Source organism: Giraffa tippelskirchi, chromosome 9 (assembly GCF_054371585.1).
Source record: "Giraffa tippelskirchi isolate mGirTip1 chromosome 9, T2T-mGirTip1v1.2.pri, whole genome shotgun sequence".
In the NCBI taxonomy this organism is placed as follows: domain Eukaryota; kingdom Metazoa; phylum Chordata; class Mammalia; order Artiodactyla; family Giraffidae; genus Giraffa; species Giraffa tippelskirchi.
Window position 1 is genome coordinate 90,901,449 of NC_137283.1, and position 26,959 is coordinate 90,928,407.

Here is a 26,959-nt window from a genome sequence, read left to right on the forward strand (position 1 = left end):
TTTGCCTTTCTCTAAACCTCTCTCTGTAAAGGTACCTTTAAGGAAATCAATGGTGAATTCTGGAAGTTGAAAGAGCATTCGTGGCTGAGGGCATACAGGGTTTAACGCTTTATGTGACAAGTCACAGCAGATGGTTTAGCTGTGTGGTCCACAGGTTATTAGGCTGATGCATCATTGATGTGTGGTGGGGAATTAACTCTTCTCTGAAGCATCTGTCTACTAGCAGGACCGGAATAGGTCACTGTCCACTTTCCTAAAAAATGGCTTAGTTTCAGCAAGCTGAGTGTCTTTTCTGTGTTTTAAAAATTACTATTTTATATTTAATGGCTATGTTATTCTTTCCGCTTCTACTAATCATATAACATTCCCAATATTTCACTGGAAATAAAAATCTTGCTGTCTCTGGTAAAAGTTCATTGTCATACTAGTGCACTGGCTTGCAGCTCATCCTCGCCTCCACCCTCCTCAGGCCCCACAAACTACACTGTTCCTTTTCATTCCCTGAACTGCTTTATACTACACACCCTGTGTCTTGCTCATACAGTCTTCTCAGCCTGGAAGGTTGTTATCCTTCCTGGTGAAATTCTGTTCATCCTGCAAGATCCACTTAGGTATCACTTCCTTGGGGACATCCTCCTTTTTCCCTTATGAGAATTAACTACTTGCTTCACTCCATACTTGTACCTATTACAACACTTCACCACCACCCTCCTTGCATTCTTATCTGAGATGTGTCTACATCTTGGATTCAGCCTAAATCAGACATGGAAACCACGGCCTGTGGATTCCTCTAATTCTGCAGCTAGTGTGGAAATAAAGATTAGTGTTGTTTTTCCTCAGACACACCCAAGTATTGACTTTTTGCTGGCTAAAAGCAATAGCAATTTTTCACTTTTATTGTATATTCAATAAACAACTTAAGTTTTCAGAATCTATACCCCCTGCCCCATCACCCACAATAGGTCATTACTAAAGCTATTTTTATCCTGAAATTTTTTTAAGTTCCTTGAAAGGGTCTTTGCTTTCTCTAAACTGGATCGCTTGCCTCAACAAGTAACTGCCTTGGAGCGGGAATGTCCCTTGGGGACTAATCTGCAAAACTTAAGCCAGCTCATCCTGTAAGGGTGTCCCAAGATGAAGGGAACACTGCCACTTGGACCGGGGCTGCTGTAGCTCAGAGTTAAGGTTCCTGCCAATCAGAGATCATCTTCACGCCACTTTCACTTTTCATCATTTTCCACTCCTCTTTTGCCAGTAATTATATTTGCAGGAGTAAAGGGAAATGGTGAATAACACAAATTAATTGTTTTAGCACAGAGTTAGCTTATGGTGAGAACGTGCTCTCTATATTTATGCTTAATTTGGACAGGTTTTAAGCCTTAGATTGCTTTTGAGTGCCGTCTCACCTGTGCCTACCCATTCAGAGGGCCAGACACCCTCTTGTTGGTTGTTGTCTCTAACCTACAGCAGCCCTGAAAGGCAGACCCATTAAAGTTGAGGAACCAAAGGCCAGAGAGTTTAAGTGATGGTCCAACATCACACAGCTAGTGGCTGATGGGACCAGGATTCACTCAGGCAGGCCTGATTTCAAAGCCTGCTCTCTCCCCACTGTGTCACACTGATCACTGAGGACACCATAAGCATTGTATCCTCTCTAAGAAAACCACAAGTAGGACCAATGCCTGTTTCTTTAGTATCTGAACTCTTTAGTTGTAGAAGATACAGTTGAAAGCATCTTCATTTTTCTGTAGGAAGTTAGTTTATCGTTCTTAAGCTGCCACTTTATTATACATATATTCTAAAATGTGAGTAAGAAAAGTGGTAAGATGGGCACAGGGAAAATAGCCGTATGCGATGGTAAGTGAAAAGAGTTCTACGTTGAGAAAAAAGAAATTAAGAGGTAACACAATAAATGTAAGTGGTTATTTCCATGAGAGGAATATAATAACCTGTGTTTTACATTTTCTTCTTTCTTATTTTCCAAGTGTTATTTTTTATAATCAGAAACAAGTTATGTTATGATGTTGATGTGATCTGTGGTACAGAAAAAAGAAATGTATTAATGCTGTTCTAAGGTGTCAACATATTGATAAACAGCTATGATGTGATCTATCAAAGAGGACACTCAAATGGAAAATAAAATACATTAGTACTACCTTGTCACCCACCAGCAAGTGACCTCGGACAAGCCAAGTTTCCTCATGAGACCTTAGAGTTTACACATAATCTATCCAATGTATCCAGTCATCAAAATTTACATAAAAGGACACATTCAATTACACAAATGATAATCATAGTGGAAAAAGACAGTAAGTTATACATGTTGTTAGGTTGATGCAAAACATAGAACCAAAGGTCAAATTGCCAACATCTGTTGGAACACAGAAAAAGCAAAAGAATTCCAGAAAAACATCTGCTTCTGTTTCATTGACTATGCTAAAAGCCTTTCATTGTGTGGATCATATCAAACTGTGGAAACTTCTTCAAGAGAAGGGAATACCAGATTACATTACCTTCCTCCTGAGAAATCTGTATGCAGGACAAGAAGCAACAGTTAGAACCGGACATGGAACAACAGACAAATTCCAAATTGGGAAAGGAGTACGTCAAGGCTGTATACTGTCACCCTGCTTATTTAAATTATATGCAGAGTACAACATGCGAAATGCTGGACCGGATGAAGCACAAGCTGGAATCAAGACTGATGGAATAAATATCAATAGCCTCAGATATGCAGATGACATCACCCTTATGGCAGAAAGCAAAGAGTAACTAAAGAGCCTCTTGAAGAAAGTGAAAGAGGAGCATGAAAAAGCTGGCTTAAAACTCAACATTCAAGAAACGAAGATCATGGCATCCAGTCCCATCACTTCATGGCAAATAGATGGGGAAACAATCAAAACAGTGAGAGACTTTATTTTGGGGGGCTCCAAAATCACTGTAGATGGTGATTGCAGCCATGAAATTAAAAGATGCTTGCTCCTTGGAAGAAAAGCTATGACAAACATACACAGCATATTAAAAAGCAGAGATATTACTTTGCTGACAAAGGTCCATCTAGTCAAAGCTAAGGTTTTTCCAGCAGTCATGTATGGATGTAATGGTAACCCACTCCAGTGCTCTCACCTGTAGAGTCTCATGGACAGGGGAGCCTGGTGGGCTACAGTCCATGAGGCTGCAAAGAGTTGGACATGACTGAGCCACTAAATAACAACAATAATGTATGGATGTCAGAGTTGGACCATAAAGAAGGCTGAGCACCAAAGGACTGAACTGTGGAAGGCTTTTGAACTGTGGTATTGGAGAAGACTTTTGAGAGTCCCTCGGACTACAAGGAGATCAAACAAGTCAATTCTAAAGGAAATCAATCCTGAATATTCATTGGAAGGACTGATGCTGAAGCTGAAGCTCCAATACTTTGGCCACCTGATGGGAAGAGCTGACTAATTAGAAAAAAGAGGCTGATGCTGGGAAAAATTGAAGGCAGGAAGAGAAGGGGATGATACAGGATGAGATGGTTAGGTGGCATCACTGACTCAATGGACACAAGTTTGAGTAAGCTCTGGGAGATGCTGAAGGACAGGGAAGCCTGGCGTGTTGCAGTCCATGGTGTTGTGAAGACTTGGACATGACTGAGCGACTGAATAACAACAAAAAGTCATTGTGGTTTTGTATTGCTGAACTTTGCTGTTTGATATTGGAACACATTTTTAAATGAATGTGGCTATGTTATATATCATTTTAATGAACATTTCTTGCTTTATGTTTTTTTGCTAATGGCATTATTTGCCATTGTTTATATTTATTTTAGACTATAGAAATGGTGGTAGACAAAAAGCAGACACGAGTGATTTTTTTTTAAATCCAGTTCAAAATGAGTCATAAAGCAGCAGAGACAACTCACAGCATCAACAATACATGTAGCCCATGAACTGCTAACGAACATACAGTGCAGCAGTGGTTCAAGAAGTTTTGCAAAGGAGATGAGAGCTTTGAAGACAAGAAGTATACTGGCCGGTCACTGGAAGCTGACAATGACCAATTGAGAGCTATCACTGAAGCTGATCCTCTTACAAACACACGAGAAGTTGCCGAAAAACTCAATGTTGATCATTCTGTGGTCGTTAAGCATTTGAAACAAATTGGACAGGTGAAAAAGCTTGATAAGTGGGTGCCTCATGAGCTGACTGCAAATCAAAAACAAAAAACAAACAAAAAAAATCTGTTTTTAAGTATTGTCTTCTCTTATCCTATGCAATAATAATGAACCATTTCTCAATCAGATTGTGAGATGCAACGAAAAGTGGATCTTATACAACAACCAGCCATGACCAGCTCAGTGATTGGACCGAGAAGAAGCTCCAAACCACTTTCCAAAGCCAAACTTGCACTGATAAAAGGTCACGGCCACTGGTGGTCTGTCGCCCGTCTGATCCACTACAGCTTTCCAAATCCTGCCAAAACCATTATTTCTAAAAAGTATGTCAACATATCAATGAGATGCACCGAAAACTGCAATGTCTGCAGCTGTCATTGATCAAGAAAGGGGCCCAATTTTTCTGGATGAAAATACCTGACCTCAGGTCGCACAACCAACACTTCAAAGGTTAAAAGGATTGGGCTATGAAGTTTTGCCTCATCTGCCATATTCACCTGACCTCTTGCCAACTGAATACCACTTCCTTCATGCATCTCAACAACTTTTTGCAGAGAAAATGCTTCCACAACCAGCAGGAGGCAAAAAAAACACTTTCCTAGAGTTTGTTGAATCCTGAAGCACGAATTTTTATGCTACAAAAATAAACTTATTTCTCATTGGCAAAAATGTGTTGACTGTAATGGTTCCTATTTTGATTAATAAAGATGTGTTTGAGCGTAGTTACAATGATTTAAAATTCACAGTCAGAAACCTCAAATACTTTTGTACCAATCTCACAGTTATTCGTGTTTCTATGCAACTACAAATATTTGTGTGGTATGTAAATTCAAAATTTACCTTTTTAGTCTAATTTTAAGTTATTCTGTGATTTAACAATTTTTATCCCTACTGAAGCTCAGAAAGGTGAAGAATGTTGTCCTGATCACACAGTCAGTAAGTGATGGAAAAGAAACTCAAGCATGTTTCTCTCCGTCTGAATCTCATTCTTCTTTTATTATATCTTAAACAAGTCAAAAGCATACTAGATATTTTTTTAAAAAAATCTACACACACACACAAAACTGAGAAATCCAAAGGCATTGACAGGATAAATTTTAGTTATCTTAGAACATGTCATTTTCTAATAATTTGAACAGTCTTATTTTTTAAATCAGAAAATCCAGCTGGAACTAATATGGCTCAAATTCCTAATATTCATCCTGTCGTTCCCCTCCCACCTCCACTCTGCATTATACACTTTATTGGCCCAGGACTTATTTTTTTAATGTTAAGATTTACATATTTTCTTTATAATTTTAATTGTATAAAGTATTCCTTTAATCACATGAAACATTACATCCGTGGATAAAGAGAAAGTACTACATGAAAAATGAAAATAGTTGTTTTGCAAAGTTAGAACTACAAGTAACTTTTCTCCAAAACTTGAGTTAATGTTTTCATTTTTTTTTTTAATTTAGGAAGAAAAGAGAGCAAGAAGGAAAGAGGAAGAAAATTCAGTTTATCTTAAACCAACTATCAAACTCATTATGTGTTTGATAATGAAAAGAATTATCAGAAAAAAGAATCTTTCCAGAAAAATCTAAGAAATTACACCAAACTCATAAGCCATAAGGGATTAATTTTTTTAAAGTGGTATTGTTAATGAACAAAAAAAAATCTTTAAAAGTTAACAGGCAGAAGGCTTAAACTGTTGTGACAGAAAGAACTATCATATATTTATAAAAGGAGAACAAAGAAAGCAAACTTATTTTTTAAAAGGCTTTCAAGTAGTGATTTCTAAACCATTTAAAGGTCACAGGTCTACATAATATGATTAAAACAAGGGACTCTCCCTACAACAGTGTTCACTTATACAAAGAGAACTTTGCACAGAATTTTGAATGTTTCTCAGACCACCTAATTCCCCAAGTACAATGACCTCGTTTCATAACCACAAAATCATACAACACGTGGCCTTTTTTCCTGGCTTCTTTCACTGAGCATGTTTTTAAGATTCATGGACCTGAGAATAAGAATCACCATTTTTTAGGTTAAAGTCTGATTTCTAATTTACTATTTTTGATAAAATATTTTAAAAGTTCCACTTGAAGTAATTATATATCATAATATTTGTGTTAGCATATCTTAATGAGTATAACCATTTAGAAAAAAAATTTAATAGCAATAAAAATATACGGTGAATATAAAAGTATCACCATCCTCTGAACAAATTTATACTATAGTGAGAAATTATTTGTGGACGTTAAACTGAGGGAAGCTTGCATTTTTTTAGCCTGGAAAATAGAAAGATAGCAATACAATGGTTCTTGACAGTCAAGCCAAAAAAGCTTATATTTAATTCTTCATTTTAAAATAACAAAAATATTTCATTTATAACTATTTTTATTATAGTTTTTTATTTAATTTTTATTTTATATTGGGGTATAGTTAATTTATAGTTTATTAGTTTCAGGTGTCGGAGAAGGCAATGGCAGCCCACTCCAGTACTCTTGCCTGGAGAATCCCAGAGACGGCAGAGCCTGGTGGGCTGCCGTCTATGGGGTCGCACAGAGTCAGACACGACTGAAGCGACTTAGCAGCAGCAGCGGTTTCAGGTGTACAGCAAAGTGGTTCAGTTATACATATGCATATATCCACTCTTTTTCTGATTCTCTTCCTACTTAGGTTATTATACAATATTGAATAGAGCTCCCTGTGCTACACAGTAGGTCCTTGTTGATTATCTGTTTCAAATTGTAGTGTGTACATGTTAAATTCAAACTCGTATTTATCCCTCCTACCCCACACCTTTCCCCTTTGGTAACCATAAGTTGTTTTCCAAGTCTGTGAATCTGTTTTTATTTTGTAAATAAATTCATTTCTATCATCTTTTTAGATTTCACATACAAGTGATATCATATGATATGTGTCTGACTTTTTCTGACTTACTTCGCTTAGTATGATAATCTCTAAGTCCATCCATTTTGCTGCAAATAGCACTATTTCATTATTTTTTATGTCTGAATAATATTCCATTGTATTAATACATATGTATCACATCTTCTCTATCCATTCTCCTGTCAATAGACATTTAGGTTGCTTCCATGTCTGGGCTATTGCAGTGTTGCAATGAACACTGGGGTGCATGCATCCTTTCAAATTAAGGTCTTCTCTGGATATGTGCCCAGAAGTAGGATGGCTGGGTCATAAGGTTGTTCTAGATATAAAAAATTGTGATGTTTACAAACTGACATATTTGGTGGTTGCTGTTAATAGCACTTTGTTTAGATAACAACAACAAAAAAAAAACACAAGTGATACTACTTGAGGTGACCTGAATATATATATTAGGAGATAATAAAGAAATGTTAATAAAACTAAGGAGACTTCTTTTAAGTGCCACGGGAAAAAAGGTTGCACGCAAGGAACATAAGGCAAAATTATTTCAGGTAATTCCCATGAAGGCAGAACAAAGTAAACGTCCATATTATTTGCTTTTGTACTCTGCCAAAATAAACCAGGGAGTGCGGTTTCTTTGGAAAGTCAGTGTTCAACCTACCATCCATTTGTCTTTTAGTTACTTCCAATAAAATTATATTAACGGCCAAACTGCCTGGTGCTATGATCCCATTAGGTCATGTAACCAAAGCAGAGCCAGCTTAAGTCTAATCAGACCAAACAGCTGTTTTAACAGTTGGGTTTCTCCAAAATTAAAATATTCTATTCCTGACAGTGCCTAGCAACTCAACTGTTACAACAGCTGCTCAAATTGAAGAGTTAAAACCAAGTGTACATACAGTCTTCTTCCCATTTGCAACTGCTTTGAGATTCTTCCAGAATAGAAGTTTCTAAACTGAAGTTGATTTTGACATTTTCCCAACCTGTTTCAAGTTTTATGCTTGTACTGTATCTACCTCTGGCCTTGAGCCAACACTCCTACCACCGGCATCTCTCCTAGTGTTTGCCCTCTGTCTCCCCTACGCTCTGCCTCGTAACTGCCAGCTGGCAGTCTGGTGCTTCCCTCACTAGAAATGTTATCTGTGTGCTTCACACCCTTATTTTTCTCTGTACTGTCTCAGAATTAGAGGTGCAAACTCAGAAGTTCCCAGATTCCACTAAGTGAAATACTACTTCCAATGACTTACATTAGTACTCTGAAGGTTAATTATTGAGGTAAGACCCTTAAAAAACAATCCCAAAATGCTCTCTGGTAAGAAGTTCTCATTTTTGATCTCATATGTCTTCAAAATTCCGCATTTGTTGCCATGATTTCACTCAGACGTGTCTGTTTGTCCAATTCTTTATACTCACCCTGTAACACAGGAATCTATCCACCAACAATCATATTATCAACAATAAGTTTTATCTGTTGATCCATCTCTCAACTTCACCTTTTTATCCACACATTCATCCATTTATCCACTCACCTCCTCATCTTAAAATTTCTGCCAGCTGGGCTGAACACACCCAAGCTAAATTGACTGTGCTAAGTTCTTAAAGGCTGCAAAGGATCTTGTCCCTGATTTTGTTAACATTTGCTCTCTACCCTCACAATGTCCTTACTCCCCATAATTGTACCGCATCACAGATAATTTAAAATCTTAACTCTCAGGGTCTAAAAATAGATTCACTGCAGGACCCAGACTCATCAAACCAGAACATACCTACAAAGAAGCTGAACACGTTTTAAGACTGCGGCACGTTTTCCTGTGGCAGCTTCAGTTCTTCTGCTGGGTTATGTACAGAGCGATTTGGGCACATTAATCTTACAAACAGTCTCCTTTTCATGGCCCTCTTCTCAGCAGGGAAGAGGGAAGTCAAAGACTTCAACAAGTACAGATGCCATAAGTGAAAAGTGCCCACAGACCTTGTATCAGGCAATACTGTCCTGTGGCGATTCAACTCCAACGAGGCACCAGAGTGCTCTGGGAAACAGGACGCTCGGACTGAAAGTCCTTTCGGTAAGTCATGCACACCCTAAATTACCAGCATAGTAGAGTTAAATTTTTGTTTTAATTAAAGGAGACCTTGAAATACTGGCTCTGATGTTATCATCCCCTTCCTATCATGTCAGTGCTGAAGACACTAGCCCCAAAGTTTCTGCACTTTATTTCTGAATCAGTCTGCAGAACAGGATTCATTCTCCCAGCTTACAGTATTGTTAGGATCAATTTTGCCTTCCAGAGCTAAACATAGAAAAGTTTTCATTTTTAATAAGAGCTTAGATAAATAACCCTAAATCCCAAAGGGCCTCGTTAAAGCAGCCTCATAAAAGTTTTACACTTGCATATGAGTTTGGGGGAAAAAAAAAACCTGTCTACCTAGCGGTTTGAGCTCCTGCTGACTTCTCTAGCCTTGGGGAAGTTATTGTTGAGATTCATATGTCTTGCTATTTCAGATGATTTAAAGCAGTCTATTATGATAAATCACCATGAAATACACCAAATGAAAGACACTGTTCAAACAAAAATCTCAATTTTAAATACATAAAATACACACGATGCCCTCATCCGTGTGTTTAAATAGCATTAGGGTTCTGGTACAGTACTCATCTAACCACGTATTTTATCCTCAGAGCCTACAATGCAAAAACACATTGTGTATGAGGTGATCTATTTTCCCTTTCTTTTCTTTAGGAGGTCATTTCAACACATTCTGACTCTACCCTGGAGAATTAAAGTCTAGGCAAAAAAGTTCCTATCAAATTGGAAAATAAATCAGTTGGAATAACAAGAACATAAGTAGTGGGCAATGTTAACATTTTATCACCTCGCTTCCAAGACCTAGAATGATCAAGACTGACATGGGATATATTTAAAAGGTAAGAGAATGATCGGAAACCGAACAGAATCTCATATGTTCAAACAATGAAACACCAGAAATGGCTGTTTAGTAATGCCCTGGCACCTAGCTCATCATCCTGCAACATGTTAAGTGCTTAATAAATATTTGCTGAACTAATTTTTAAAAATCTTTTTTTGCCATTTTTATTCCATCATAGGACTATCCTCACTAGTACTGTACTGATACGTCTCAGACCTTGGAATCAGTGATCAAGAATTTCAGCCTAACTCTAAATGTTTGTTAGATTTCAACAACAGAACCTCAAAATTAGAAACCTGAGAGGAATTAAACCCCCTGCAATGTTCCTAACATGTGACTGTATGGTCTTGGCTTGAATATCTCCCCAGTTCTTTAAATTGAGTGAAATCTATGCTTCACAACCAAAGCCCTACAGTAAATATCTAACTCTCTCTCCCGATTTTTCTCTAAGCTAAACATTCCCCATTTCCTCATATCATACAGATGAGTCTCACTACCATTCTAGTTTTTCAACTTGGTGACCGTTTATTAAAATATCGCCACCATGATCTTCATCTTCAGAGCAGATTGAAAGTCTGCATAATATATCTTTATGTTATGAAAATATTTCATGTATATCAGTTCATCCAATCTTCATAATAACATTCCAAAATTGGTTTCATTACATGTACTTTACAGACAAGTAGGCTGAAGTTCAAGAGTTTCAACAACATGCACAACCTCACAGAAGAACCAAGACTCAATTCCAGTTCTTGCAATTCCTGAGTGTTTCCATTACTCTTTTGAACCTCAGTCTTCTCAGCTATAAAATAGAGGTAATAATATTTGGCCTTTAAACATCAAAGGTTTCTTGTGAATATCAAATAAGATAATGTATGAAAAAAAGCATAAAAGGTAGGCTTTTTTATCACTGAAATCATTCATATGTAGATAAACTCTGCTCTTTCAAGCACTTAATTTATGAGTGAGAAAAGTTCAAGTCATAAATGATATAAATGTTGCTGCTTTTGTTTTCAGAATTTAAAGCATATGGCAACTAAATGATCCAGGAGTATTACAAGACTCAGTTCTGTAAAGATGTAGGAAAGTCACTCATCTTTTGGAGTTCTGAATTCAAAAAGAAAGCATTTTCCTGATAATTAAATATCAAAAAAACAAACAACCCAATCAAAAAATGGGCAGAAGACATAAATAGACATTTCTCCAAAAGACATACAGATGAAAAGATCCTCAAGATTGCTAATTATTAGAGAAGTGCTGCAAATCAAAAAAAACAGAGATATTACCTCAACACTTGTCAGAAAGGCTATTATCAAAAACTCTACAAATAACAAATGTTGGAGAGGATGCAGAGAAAATGGAACCCTCCTACACTATTGGTGGGAATGCAACTTGGTACAAACACAATGGAAAACAGTATAATTGGTTTCAAAAAGAAACTAAAAATAGAACTACCATATGATCCAGCAATTCTGCTCCTGGGTATGTATCTGGAAAAAAACCAAAAATACTAATTTGAAAAGATACATGCACCCCAATGTTCACAACAGCACTATTTACAATAACAAGGACAATGGAAGCAACTCAAGAGCCCCTCAACAGCTAGATGGATAAAGATGTGGTATGCATGCATGCGTGCTAAGTCACTTCACTCGTGTCCAACTCTTTGCAACCCTATGGACCGTAGCCCTCCAGACTCCTCTGTCCATGGGATTCTCCAGGCAAGAATACTGGAGTGAGTTGCCATGCCCTAATCCAGGGGATTTTCCTGATCCAGGGATCGAACCCACATCTTTTATGCCTCCTGCACTGCAGGTGGATTCTTTACCACTGAGCTACTGGGGAAGGCTCAGGATATGGTATATGTGTATGTATATGTGTGTTTGTGTGTATGTCTATGTGTGCGGTAGAGTATTACTCAGCCATAAAAAAGAAGGAAATTCTGCCATTTGCAGCAACATGGATGGACCTAGAGAATATTATGCTTAGTGAAATAAGTCACAGAAAAAGACAAATATTGTATGACATCACTTACATGTGCAATCTAAAAAATAAGACAAGTGAATGTATATGCAAAACAGAAGCAGACTCACAGATATAGAAAACAAATTGGTGCCTACTGAAGGGGAGAAGGTGGATGAAGGAGAAAATTAGGGGCAGAGATTAACAGATACAACTACTATGCATAAAACAGATGAGTAACAAGGATATATTGTACAGCACAGGGAATTGTAGCCATTATCTTACAACAACTTAGAATACAATCTACAAAAATACTGAATCAGTGTGCTGTATACTTGAAAGCAATATATATTGTAAATCAACATACTTCATACATGAGAAAAAGAGTTTTCCCAGAAAAATTATGCTATTTTTGCCTGTACTGACCCTTAGCATCTTGTCAGTTTGTAGACTATACTATATTATGGATTAATAGATTTTTGTGGACTTGACTGGAAATCTATTTGATATTTATAATATTAATTTTATGAGAAATATCCTTCTAGTTCTAAGGAACTGCCTCAGAAAGAAACTTTTGGTATATACCCATTTATAGGTGAGACGAGTCTGTCTTCACTTTTTTTTGGCTAAAGCCCATTAAAGGTTTTCTAAGCCATGTTAGAATTATTTTAAAATATTATTATATTCTAATTTTTCAAGAGGAATAAAGTAGTAGTGTATATTCTAGATCTAGTTGCAGATCTAGAGCCTACCTATCTATAACAAATATGGCAAATGATAAGGTTTATTAAAAACTGAAAGAAAGTGAAAGTTAGTTGCACAGTCATGTCCGACTCTTTGTGATCCCCTGGACTGTAGCCCGCCAAGCTCCTCTGTCCATGGGATTTTCCAGGCAAGAATACTGGAGCAGGTTGGCATTTCCTCCTCCAGGGGATCTTCCTGATCCAGGGATCGAAACTGCATCTCTCGCAGCTCCTTAGTTGCAGGCAGATTCTTTACTGCTGAGCCACCAGAGAAGCCCTCACTAAATGTAAGATGTGAGAAAACAAATACTCTTTCACTGACCTAACCAGCTGCACAGACAGAACCCTTAAACAGTGGCCTGAATACAGATGCATGAATCTGGTAACTGCTTTTCTCTGCGGAGGACATTAGACAGTGTCCACATGAGGCTGATGTGAGCATATGTAACAGTACAGCAGGTGTGAAGCTGGAGGTAGAGCATCTGGGCAGTAACAGCAGAAATAAGAAGACAAGACTGTACAAAACACTGAGACGGACTATGCGCCATTTCCTTTTGAGACTTTTCCCAAACTGGATGATTGTTACAGCTTGAGAAGTGTCTTAGACATTATTTTGCACCGTGAAACCAAAAGTACAAAGCAAAACCAGCTGTTTCCAGAAAGTTAACTTCAAGGAAACAGAATCTAACCTCAAGTTCCAGAATGAAACCCAGTATCCTGAATATCACTTTTATATTGAAGAATCAATCAATAACTTAGTGATGAGTTTACAACACCATACAAAACAGAACTAAAATGGAAATTGAATAGAATCGAGCCCTCAAGCCTCTTATTTCAGAAGAACGTATCATACATAGGTCAGGTTTATGAAAATTCTTTGAGGGGAAAAAAAAAAGATGTCAAGTTATTGACACACATACAGAGGAAGCAAGAGCTCCTTTATAGGTAACAAGTTACAGCAAGCTCTCCTATTTATACCCCTCAGGGCTAAAGAGCCATTGTGAGCAGTCAAGGCCTCTGGGGTACTCACCTCTGATCCAGCATCATTAACCCCGGCCCTCTGTTCTACACACCTCATTTCTCCAGGAGGCTGTCCAGACAGCCACTTCTTCCTTACATCAGGATGGTAATTACTCCTCTGGGGCCTGGAGAATAACTGTTAAGGGATTATTTATCTGTAACAGAGTCTGCGACATGGCAAGGAGTGTACTCACTCACCAGTTGGAAACATGCATCTTAGTTACTACTTTTACGCCAGCAATGCCAGTCTCATTGCAGCGTTCAAAAGTAAAGGTCAGTAAACATTATCGAAAAGGGTCAGATAATAAATATATTAGGCTTGTGGGATATGTCACAACTTCTTATATGGCAAAAGAAGCCACGGACAATGTATATACAAATGCACATGGCTGTGTATCAATAAAATTTTATTTACAAAAGCCGCGAGAGTTGGGGGGATCTTGAACTTGTCCTGCTAGCTGGAGGCTGCCCACCCCTGATCTAAACACCAAGCACATTTTGAAAGAGAACCATCCCACATGGCTGTGTAAGTTCTTTTCACTTTTTAAAGCCTGATTCAGTCCAGCTTTCGTCATCAAATACGCATCAATTACTTACACGTAAGAGATGTTTCCCACAATGAAAGCTTTCTATCTTTCTCTGGGTCCCACTGCTCTATTTCCTCTGAATAAAAACAGACTTGGAGCCTTTCAGAGATTAAAGTCTCCTCTTAGAAATGGATGAAAGCTTTGAATACTTGCCAAGAGAAATACCCATGCATAATGCACGCAAAATGTTTTATCCAATTTCATGGGATTCACAGATCCTGAAATTTGCTGGAGGTGAGGGCAGTATGTCCTGGGACTCCAGGTTTCTAGGTTTCTGTCTTATCCCTGCAGTTAGTCATCTGTTGCTGCATAATAACCACTCCAAAACTTGGCAGCTAAAACAAATATCTGACGGTTTCTGTGGGACAGGAATCTGGGAAGGGCTGAGCTGAGTGGCTCTGATTCAGGATCTCTCACAAGCTGGTAGCCACGATGCCAGCAGGGGAGACAGTCATCTGACCGCTGGCAGCTGGATTCCCCCAGAGCCAGTCATTTGAGACCCAGAGGAAGGAGGAATCTTCTGTGCCTTTTATAACCTACTCTCAGAATCCACTCTTGGGTACACCCACTTTGTTTTTTTTATTTTTTTAATGGAAGTTGCTCTCTCTGCAGCTCAGTTTCTTTATTTCTCCTTATTTATTTCCTTATTTGTTCTGGCTCAGCTGGGTCTTCACTGGGGAGCGCAGGCTCTCTCTAGCTGTGGCAAGCAGGGGCTACTCTCTTCTCACGGTGCGCAGCTTTTTCATGGAGGTGGCTTCTCTCGTGAAGCCTAGGCTCCAGCCGTCAGGGCACTGCGGCATGTGGGCTCAGCAGCTGTGGTGCAGGGGCTTAGCTGCTCTGAAGCATGTGAGATCTTCCTGGACCAGGGATCAAACCCGAGTCCTCTGCACTGGCAGGCAGATTCTCAACCACTGGACCACCAGGGAGGTCCCTGGGCACATCCACTTTGTTCTCCTCATAGTAATGAGTCCCTAGGATCAGCTTACACCCAAGAGACAAGAAAATTAAGCTCCATCTCTTAAAAGGAGGGATAAAGAACTGGTAGACATACTTGAAAATCATCACACACCATCAAGTAATCCAAATGATACCAAGAAGGTGGTGTTATATTTAATTTGCCAGCAATAACTCATTTTTTCTAGCACCATGGTTATTAAATGAATACACAGCACTGGTTTATTAATATATTGAGTTAGGTAAAGATTAGGTAGTTTTTTCATAACAATCTTCCGAATTGGATAACAAACCATTTTTATAAGTATCTAAATAGACCCTTTAGTTACTTAGCTTTCACAATGAGTTAAAGTACATAGTGAAGAATGGATGATGATTCTAAACTATGCCCTCAGTGCTTACAAGTAAATCTGCCTTCCCCCAAAATGTTTGCTGAGGAAGATCTTACGTAAGAAAGTAAAAAGGATAAATTCTACTGATAAAAAGAGTTACCGTTTTAAAGATTAAAAATAAAGAAAACACAAGCCAAGCAATCCATAATCAATTAATATTTACCTGCCAAACTGGCTGAACAAAAACTATCTTCCCCTGAATTCCCAACTTTTGGAATTTTCCCTTAAGGTTTTTTGTTTTTTTTTTTTTTAAACCAAAGTTCTGATTAGCCATAAATCTGCCAAGTGCACAGCCTCAGGAAACAGAGCTACCAGGCACAATCACTACGGTTCCAGAGAATTAAATATACAAGTGACATTAGCATTAATTAGTGTCACCTGCAAAAGTTTCAAGTGCATCAATTTAAAAAAAAATCAAGATCTTCATGCTAAAAAAAAAGTTGTAAATTAAAAAATTTTATTTTCTTTTGTTGCCACAGATTTCCGTGCAAACACACAGAGTTTATATAAATATGCTAAGATGTCAGATAAGCCCTCTGACATTTATAGGTCGTGTCTCCAAAGTAAAGAAATGGAATCTGTAGTTTGCCTCTGTAAAAACACCTGCATTCTTTAGGGAAGGGAGGATAAAGCGGGAGAAACTGGGTTTTCCAATGGAAGTGAGAGCTGGAAGTGGGATGACAGTTTCGGGCAGTCTGGTCATCTGTTCACTCTGTGGGCCAGGGGCACTAGAGTGAATAACATTAGCCGTGTGTGTATACTTGCAAAACAAACCCAGTAGCTTTAATTATACACAGGCTAGTTTACCTTTACCTATAATCCTGGGAACCCAGCACACTGACGGAGTCCAATACAAGAGGCTAGTGGGCACAGATGTACTGTTGGACATATTTTGTCTTGTGAACCATTCTAGAGATTACTTCTATTTGGGTCCTTTATTAAGAACTAACTTAGCCTTCTAGGTCTCTTCCATGCAGTCACCAGGTAAGTGAGATGATACTCTTCAAAACACAGAAAGCTAGATACAGATTAGTTCCACTCCTAGACTGTATATTCTACAGGAGCAACAGTTTTGTAGTTTTTATTTGCTAATGTGTACCTATCACCTGACATACCATCTATCAGATGAATTCGTGAACAAACAAATAAACCTTCCATCTTCTTTGTGTGTACAGGGGGGTAGGGGTCTTGCAAGTGTGTGTAAGCAAAATACAACTCATTATTTAAGTAGTTTAAAGTATATTCGCTTTAAAAGTGTAAACATATATAAATTCTTTTCTGAATTGTCTCCCTTTGGTAAACAGGCATTGTTGGAAATTATAGACCTGTGACTGCCCTCCAATCTCTTCCCCTTGCTGGATGTAACCAAGCTATCCTTGGCACACACTGACACCAACTGGCTGACAAGAAAATGGCATATGTGCGCATATACACATTCTTCAATTTCAATCTCTTACTTCCTTAAACTCCTATTTTCAAACTTTGGTTTAGTTTATATCAGGAAATCTTGCTTTCTATATTTACTCTGCTCCATTGATACATAGGATCTTCTTATACAGTGTCTCAAAAATATATTCTTTGGACCTAGTGTTCCCATGGAACATATAAGATTCATAAATAGTAAGTACTCTATGTTACTCTTAGTAACTCATATTCACCTTTAGAATATTAAGGTGCTGTGCAGGACAGCAGTTAAAACTATCTATATATACAGTTTCCCTGAGTCATTGATTAACAAATCTGTTTAATAACAAAATGGTTAGGGTAGTAATAATAGGCAACAAATACTGCACAGTAACACTCTCATTTAGTGTTAGTATTATTGGACTTTGGCATCGTTTTCTCTCCCCAAAATACCTATTATCTTTTGAAATATATTTTGAGAAATACATCCTATAATTTCCAGTTTTGCTCAGGCTCTTTCTTCTTCAACCTCTTGTCCCCATTATCTTTCTATTTCTTCATTTTCAGATCAGATGCTACCTTCTCCATGAAATTTTCCTTAATTAGAAGCAATCAGAAAGCCTCTTATTTGTCTATCATAGGACATAGCAGGTGTACCTTCTAAAGCTTCTGTGAAATTTGTCACTTTCCGAGATTAAACACTGAGACCCTAGAAGTTAAAATTCTGTCTTATTTATATGTTTATTTTCTATGCCTCTTAAGCAGAAAGTTTTACACACAGGAAACCTAAGTGAATGCCTACTGAAATGAATCTGAGACTACACACTGCATTCCATAAGCAAGGGAAAAAAACTAAGTGTTCAGTTTATTTAAAAAAGGACACACAATAAAGAGTTTGAGATCACACTCTTTAAAATGTTTGTGTGTGTCCAAAAGTCGTGGTATTGCAGAATGTTGTATACCCAGCCCAAAAGATGAGGAAATGAAGGCTCATGGAGGAGACTTCACTTGTCCTGTCACTGCAGCTAGTCACTGGAAAATCTGGGACTAGATTTCAGGTCTGACTCCAACCCCATATTTTTCCCATTGTAAAATGTCAAATGCCCTCCTCCTACAACTCCTAAGTACCCCAAAGGTTTCAGGTCATCTCAATATCAACCACCCTAACAAGCATCCCCAACTATAGGTGGGGGAATCACTCCTGTGGCTGTCTTACTTCAGAATGCTGAAGTCTCATACCAGATAAGATTAAACTGAAAAACACCCAGAAAGACAGAGAATTCCAGAAACTCTGGAGGCAACAGAATTCATTCTTTCATTTGTATGCAGAAGCTTCTAAAAGACAAAATTATTCCAAAAATAGCTTCATTAAAATAATTTTTATAAGGAAAAAAGTTAATAGAAAGCTTTAGCCATCTAAACAAGTAACATTAATTTAGTCTGTCTCCCAGCACCACAATTTTGAATCAGCTAATCTTTTGAGTTTTGTATTACTGCACTTGACACATGGCTAAAAATTTTAAGTAAAATCTACAATCTCTACAAACCTAAAAAAAAAGAAAGAAACACATGTCTACAGCTGCATCAGGAAGCCCCAGGCCCAACTTTTTAAATTAGAACAGGAACTCACCCCTGAATATTCAATGAAAGGGCTGATGCTGAAGCTGAAACTCCTATACTTTAGCCACCTGATTCGAAGAACTGACTCATTGGAAATGACCCTGATGCTGGGAAAGACTGAAGGCAGGAGGAGAAGGGGACGACAGAGGATGAGATGGCTGGATGGCATCACTGACTCGATGGACATGAGTCTGAGTAAACTCCAGGAGTTGGTGATGGACAGGGAGGCCTGGTGTGCTGCAGTCCATGGGGTCGCAAAGAGTCGGACATGACTGAGCAACTGAACTGAACTGATCACTACTTTACTCTCTTCTAGTTCACACTACTCTTCGAGAACACATTTGCAGAGTTATATGTAAGTTTAACTAATTACCTGAATACATCCATAAGCATCTGAAGAATTATTTAGGTAAGAGTTTTGATAAAAACAAAGCATTTCTAAACTAACTCCTATCCTAAAGTTCTGCTCTTGTTGCAGACTGAATGGTTTCATCAAAGAGGTAAAAAGTAGCTGGTAGACCAAGGTGGATCTACAGGTTTTACAGTGCCTAATAAGTCAGTTACCTTGATGAGAAAAGAGTTGAGGTGAATATACAAGTAGCTATTGGAATTAAGTTCAAAGGCCAGGGTAAGGAAATGTAGCAGGAGACCTAAATGAGGGCTCACTGTGGATAATACTGGAAAAACAAAGTATCTGCTGACAAGTCCTGCCTGTGAGTCAAAATATGGAAAAGAACGGGAAGGAGGTCAGGCCCCAAATCACCAAGACAGTCTGAAGCCATTAGTGAGTGAATGGTAATGCAGAAATAAACTTGGATGGGCTCAGGGGCAGCCAATTAAAGCTGCTATTTGCAACCAGGAGGGAAAAAAAGAGTATGTATTGAAATCAGGTTTAAAGACAGTAGCCAGGTTTAGGCTTTATTAAGTAGATAAAAAGAATGGCTTAGTTACTCTTACTTATGGGTTTAAACAAGGCTTGAGGGTATAAATCTAAAGAATCCAAAAGCAGTGCTAAGTAAATAAATCCATTTCCACCACTATTTTTTTTTTAATAAATTTATTTATTTTAGTTGGGGGCTAATTACTTTACAATATTGTAGTAGTTTTTGCCACACATTGACATGAATCAGCCATGGGTTTACATGTGTTCCCTTTCCTGGACCCCCCTCCCACCTCCCTCTCCATCCCATCCCTCTGGGTCATCCCATTGCCCCAGCCCTGAGCATTTGTCTCATGCATTGAACCTGGAATGGTGTTCTGTTTCACATATGATAATATACATGTTTCAATGCTATTCTCCCAGGACGTCCCACCCTCACCTTCTCCCTCAGAGTCCATAAGACTGTTCTATGCATCTATGTCTCTTATTCTGTCTCGCATATAGAGTTATCGTTACCATCTTTCAAATTCCATCCACCACTATTTTTTTAGATGCTGGTCTGTTAATACTGATACAAGAAGGATACATGGCAGGCACAGTCAAAGGTTTTGAAGACAGCCCTGTTTTTGAATCCTAAGCCTAATACATCTTGGCTGTGCCTCATTGGGCAAGTAAGTAACCTTGGTTTCTATAAATAATAGTACCCAAAGTACTTCAGGACTTTCCAGGTGGCGCTAGAGGTAAAGAACTTGCCTGCCAATGCAGGAGACATAAGAGACATGGGTTCAATCCCTGGGTTGGGAAGAAAGATCTCCTGGAGGAGGAAATGGCAACCCACTCCAGTATTCTTGCCTGGAGAATTTCATGGACAGAGGAGCCTGGTGGGCTCCAGTTCAGAGAGTCATAAAGAGTTGGTCACAACTGAAGTGACTTAACATACACGCATAGCACTTCTACGCAGAGATGATATAAAGATTCAATGATATAATGTATTTAAAAGCTTAGGACCAGTCTGGCATATAATAAAATTTCAATCAGTGAGAGTATTATTATTATTAGATCATTAAAACTATATTTATCCTTAAACACTTTAAATAGGAGGGGATTTATATCAAGTTTACAAAAAATAAGAGTACCTATTGCACAGAAACTACGAAAATATTAACCCCAAGGAAAAGTCGGAATGTAATCTACAGTATCTATATAAATCTTACTTGAACTTAGAGGCAATTCTATTCAGAAAACTTAACTATGCCCAAAAACCTTTTCAGAGTTAACTGGAATAACATAGCCTATAAAATGTCAGCTATGCCTCCCAATCTTCCCCTTTTGGCCTTATTGATTTAGAAACAAACTCTGTGACAAAATTAGTAAGGTTAAGCCACTTCACCAGTCAAGGAATTATGATTGTACGCTGCTAAAATGAGAAAAAGGATGAAAAAAAAAGAAGCTGAGGAAATAAAACTTTTTAAAAAATCCCCAAATTCACAGGACCTAGAACAAGTTTCCATTTATTTTTTATATAATTTCCTGAGATGTAAAAATAGCTTATGAGCCACGGATAATAGAAGAAAAAATATTTACAGGTTTGTTAATGAAGACTTTACCCAGGCAATGACACTTATAAACAAGATATCAATTTCCATATAAATTATTTTCTTATATTACAAAAATAATATGTATACTGGTTGAAATGGACAGCTTAGAGCCCTATGGGTAATTACATACTCGTAACAAACACCCTTGGCTTCCCAAGTGGCTCACTGGTAAAGAATCCGCCTGCCAATGCAGGAAATGTAGGTTCAATCCCTGGGTCGGGAAGATCTCCTGAAGAAGGAAATGGCAACCCACCCCACTATTCTTGCCTGGAGAATTCCAGAGAGAGAGAAGCCTGGAGGACTACAGTCCATGGGGTTGCAAAAGAGTCAGACTCAACTGAGTGACTGAGCACACATACAACTTAGTGACTAAACAACAACAACAAACACACTGAGCTTTGTATGATCTGCACAGAAGTTGTAGAATTCCATTATAACTGGACGTAACAGAACATGTGACGGGCAAGGAGAAGACAGGGCTGGGGTGGTCAGAGTTGGCTGTAGCAGACCTCACACACTAATCCAAGGAGGTGAAGACTGGGTACCTGAAAGAGAACAAGGGAGTGGTATGATTGGCATGACCAGCTCTGCCTGCAGAATACAGACTGATTAGAAAGTTTAAACAGGTTGAAGAAACATTTATAAACTTCACATGAAGAGTGACGGCCTTGAATTAGGTTGATAGTAATTATAAAGAGAAAAGAAAGGATAGATATGAAGGAGGTTTTGAAGGTAGAACGGATGTGACTTCGTAACTGGTAGGGTGTCGGGGGAATAGGACACAGTCAAAGGCCAACTTTAGGATTTGAGCCTGGCTGACTAGGAAAGTCATGTGGCCACTGACAGAGGCACAAACAAGAGGGAGCATATATTCCCCAGGAATGCTAGTGCTAATGAGTTAACCCTGGCCATATTCAATGTGGAATATGAGATCAGAGGGATCTCTGGTAGAGACAACCCAGACAAGAGGAGATGTAAGCACTGAACTTAAGTGAAAGGGAGGACTGAGAATGTAGACATGAAAGGTTTTACTCAGCTGAAATTAGCTTCTACCACGAGAGCAGATGAGCTCTGCAAAGGGGAAGATGGAGTTAGGGAGATCACTGTCAGTAAAGTATAAGACAAAGCAGATGTGGCAGGAGAAGATGAGAAGAGGTCCAAGGAGTATAGGGAAGAGGTCAAAGAGGTCAGAATGAAAACAAGAGGATGACAAGGCAAACAATTCCAATAAGAAATGATGAACACTGTTCAGTGCTAAGGATTGAGAAAAAGCAAATGACTTTTGCTCAGCAGGTGACCACTTGAGATCTTTAGATCAGTAGTTTCAGTAGATGATTTGAGTAAAAGCATGACTGGCTATGTTACACGAAAGAAGATCTCCTTAAGTGTGATACAAAACCAAAAGACTTCCAATTATAATTTTAATTTAGATAGGATCAAAATGTAAACTTCTGTTTCACAAGGCATCATAAATCACGTTTAAAATTAAGTTACAGGGTGGAAAAATATTTTCAACAGATAAATAATTAATATCCACAATCTATAAGAACTCCTAATACCAAAGACACACACAAAACCACACAGACTCATAGACATCAGCTTAAGCAGGCAAAGGAAGATGAACAGGCTATTCATGGAAAAAACTCAAATAGCTAGTAAACATAAACAAGCATGTTCAACCACAGAAACACTCACTTAAAAAGATACAATTCTATTAGATTGGCCAAAATTAATAAACCTGATATTATAAAGTATTGGAACAGGTATGAGAAGTAAAAGTGACAAAAAGAATAGTCCCTAGGAAAACAACTGAGCACTATCTATTAAAATGTAAACTACCAGTAGTAAGGATCGATTCCATTTTCCAATAAAAAGAACCAGGGTTTCTTTTCCAGCTAGTCCAAGGGTTGCAGCAGGGAAAATATGAGATGAGTCTGCAGCACTTTGCAGTATCAGAAAGTAAGAAAGTGATCAAAAATTTAAAGGTATGAGGACATGTCAAATTACACAGGAGCCCCTGAAAAGGACTCCCAATGGCCAAAGCTGGAACGGCCTCAGCAACAAAATAAATAAACAGCAAATAAATAAATACCATATTGTGTAACACAGGGAATAGGACCAATTTTATAATAACTTTAAATAGAGTATAATATGTAAAAATACTGAATCACTATGTTGTACACCTGAAACTAACAATATTATAAATCAACTTTAATTCAATTAAAAACAAATAATTCACAAGGAAAAAGAAGTATTCATGTTGTTGTATAGACTAGGAAGTCATTCATTTTTCATTGCTCAGTAGTATTCCACTGTGTGTGGCACTACAATATGTTTGTTCACTTATCTATTGATGAATATTTGAGTTATTTCCAGTTTGGGGCTATTAAAGATAAAACTGCTATGAATATTAAAATAGAAATAAAGAAACATAATGTTGGTTTATAACCTAAGGTATGAAATAAAAATACATGAGTCCATCAGATAAAAATAACTGAATAAATAAACAAGAAAAAAAACTCAAATCTTCCTTAAGTGAAAATTTCAAATAATATATGTAAATAGTACACCCTTCCTGGGGGTGAAGATTATCATCCCCCCTCCTCTTTCAGTGTGGGCTGGATTTAGTGACTCAATACCAAAGAAAAGAACATGGAAAAGGAAAAACAGTCAGTTCACAGTGAGGAAGACTGGGCAGCCTTACCTTAGCCAGGCAACCAAGGTGAGCACTGTCAGTGACGCCTGTGGATTCCATGTAACCCTGATATGATGTGATACAATTGTATTCTTTTCAAAACCTATAACCTCAATCTAAGCAAGAGAAGAAAAATCAGACAACCCAAACTAAGAGACATTCTAGAAAATGCTTAACCAGGACTTCTTTGAACAGTCATAGTCATGAAAGATAGGGAAAGTCTGCAGAGCTGCTACAGACCAGAGGAGGCAAAGGAAATGCAACGAGTCAGTGCAATGTGATATCATGGACTGGATCCTGGAATAGAAAGAAGATGTTAGTGGAAGACCTGGTGAAATCCAAATAAAGCCTAGAGTTTAGTTAACAGCAATGTACCAATGTTGGTTTCCTAGTTTTGACAGAGGTGCCATGGAAACGTAAGATAACATCAGGGGAAACTTGAAAACGGGTGAAAGCTATGTACACAAGAACCATCTGTACTATCTTTGCTACTTTCATATAAATCTAAGGCTACTCCAATAAAAAGTCTATTTTTAAAAATGTAAAATAAATATATTCCAGGAGCAGCAACTGTAGTTCTTTCTATTCACTTGAAAGAAGTTCTAACAGAAGTGCATAAGGATGCATGAATACAGTCTTCACTACAGAACTGTTAGTATCAGGGAAAGATTTTAAATAATTGTAATAAATGTCTTAAGAAATCATAAAATATCTGCAAGATGGAATATCAGACTGCAGTTTAAAAACATGTATCTACATGCACTGAGAATATATAATGTCGAGAGAAAAAATAAATTGCAGAAGGATATTATATGATAAGAAAAAAGAGAAGACAAAGTATTTCCACATGTATTTCTGGGGCATACATACATACAGGTCTATGTTTAGATAAAGTCTGGCAAGATACACAGAAACCTGGTTATAGTGGTGACTCACTGTGGGGTCAGGGGGCTAGAATTGGAGATGGTGGTGGAGGATACGTGAGTTTTAGCCTATGATGCTGAAATTTATTTCACAGGGATGATGGCTTCCTCATTTACCTGGGGGATCAGTAATGATCTACAAGGTGGGAAGATAGGACAGAAAATGGCTAGAGGAGGGTTCTGGCAGTTAACCTGGTGCAGTGGTGGGAAGGCATCCCATGACCAGCAGTACTGCTGGAGGCCCGTGGCCTGAAACCCTGCGTGGGTCCTGAGACAAGCACCTGCTGTCAGGTGGATGGCGCAGAAGCAGCAGGCCTTAACAACAGGGAGGCCGACAATGGAATGGTCAATTTATCTTGGTTTTCAACATAGGTGCAAGCACCCTGAGGGCTCCTGCAGCCATCTGGATTAAAAAAAAAAAAAAAAAAAAAGGCCCCAAGTGATCCTGAAACTGACATCTTCCCTCTACTCCAGATGATCTTAGAATCCAACGTTCATTTTTCACCCCAGATACCTAGAATAAAAGCAGAACCAACCAGGACCACTGCTGTCACTTTTCATGACAAATGTCAAACTAAAGCTTTGGCAGATGTGAAAGACTATATACTTCTTCCCTTATTCTCATCCTAAGGCCAATGCATTTCCTCACAAAGTAGGATTACAGAAATCCTATGGAAAACCTTGAGGACAATTTAACTCAGAGTACATACTTAAATAATGCCAGAGCTCTATTTAAAAGTATACAGTTTTCCTAAATATATTTTAAGAGCTCTTTTCCCATCAATAATCTGGTGGTCTTTAACATAAGAATTTATAAGCTTTAAATATATAATTAAATTTCTTCTTTACAACAACTAAGTCTCAGTATATGATTGGAAGCTACAGCTACTTTCCAATACTTGATCTTTGTTAAAATAGGTCACACAGGTTCTGTGGTCCACCATATTAATATTTTGAGAATAACACAATACTCTTAGCATAGACTTTAATGCTGATGAACCCAACTCTGTCTTTGGAATTTACTCTCGAGTAGATGATAAGTTGAAGAAAGTCCCACCCCCTGCTTACCTCCACAGGTCAGAACAATACCTGGCTCATGTTCTTGCACCAGAAGAAGGCAACCAGATTTTCCCCTAAGAAAGAAATTCCAAGAGATAAACTACTTTTCATAGGAAACCTGCTTGGTTAGAATCTCCAGGGAAAAAAAAGTTCACTTTTATTATAAATTATCTTACTTCCTATATTCCTGTATCTTCTTTAATGATTATAAATGAATTCTTGGATAGTACAGGAATTCCAAATAAAACAGGCCATGCAGAAGAGGAATTTTTCCAATTATAGATCAAAAGAGTGGGTGTTTAATTTGCTTCATAATGAAGAGTGGTCTCTAGATGGGTAAGTCTTGGTGATAATATGGTAAGATAAAATGTGTGAAAAGTCCTTTCCAGAGAAGCATTTATATTTCCTGGAAGTACCTGATTATTTTTCTATATTTTGAGACTAACCTTTCAATTGATTTCCTGTCCTAAGAAGGTAAGGCACGGGACTTCTGAAAAAGTTACATTTGTATCCTTAAATTTTGACCTATAAGATCAGATATGAACACATTATAAATCAGAAGTTTTGGCTACTGAAATTATACATTAAACATGCATAAACATCCACTGAGTATAGTAGAGAAAGCAGTGTATTTTAAGGAGTAATCAAAATGCTGACATATTCTAAACTACCAAGGGACAAAACAGTTCTTGAGAAAGAGTACGCATTTAGAGTGACATTTTCGCATCTTCTAAAATGTTATGGTGATGGACTACAGAACTTAATGACAAAGCACTGAATTCGGGATCATAACAACGTGGCTCTAATTGTGGCTCTCTCACTGCCTAACAAACTAACTGTAGTCATTTCTCTTACTGCTCCTCAGTCTCCTTACTTATAAAAGGTAAGACTTGACATTCATTTCTGAAGTGTAAGTTTCACCTATTCTGCAGAGTCAGTGTCCCTAACTGGGGTGCACTGACATCATCACATGACTCCTGTGTGGGGAAGCAGAAGACGCCCACTTGAGATGGTCTGATGAAGATATGGAGACATCAGAACCCTTGTACACTGCAGGTGGGAGCATCAAATGCTGCAACCACCATGCAAAATACTACAGAGGTTCCTCAAAAAATTACAACAGAACTACTATATGATCCAACAATCTCATTTCTGGGTATC

The 26,959-nt window shown here is 38.0% G+C and overlaps 1 protein-coding gene and 1 long non-coding RNA gene across 3 annotated transcripts in view; both read right to left on the bottom strand.

Annotated features, from left to right (window-relative positions):
- Window positions 1-26,959, bottom strand: part of UBE3D (ubiquitin protein ligase E3D) — a 148,096-nt gene that overhangs the window by 68,066 nt on the left and 53,071 nt on the right. The gene's annotated exons all lie outside the window — the stretch shown is intronic.
- Window positions 19,684-26,323, bottom strand: LOC145521668 (uncharacterized). The gene is made up of 3 exons (XR_014065572.1): window positions 26,245-26,323; window positions 25,808-25,872; window positions 19,684-21,666 (listed from the first exon to the last, which is right to left on the bottom strand). It is a non-coding gene; the product is annotated as an uncharacterized LOC145521668 (long non-coding RNA).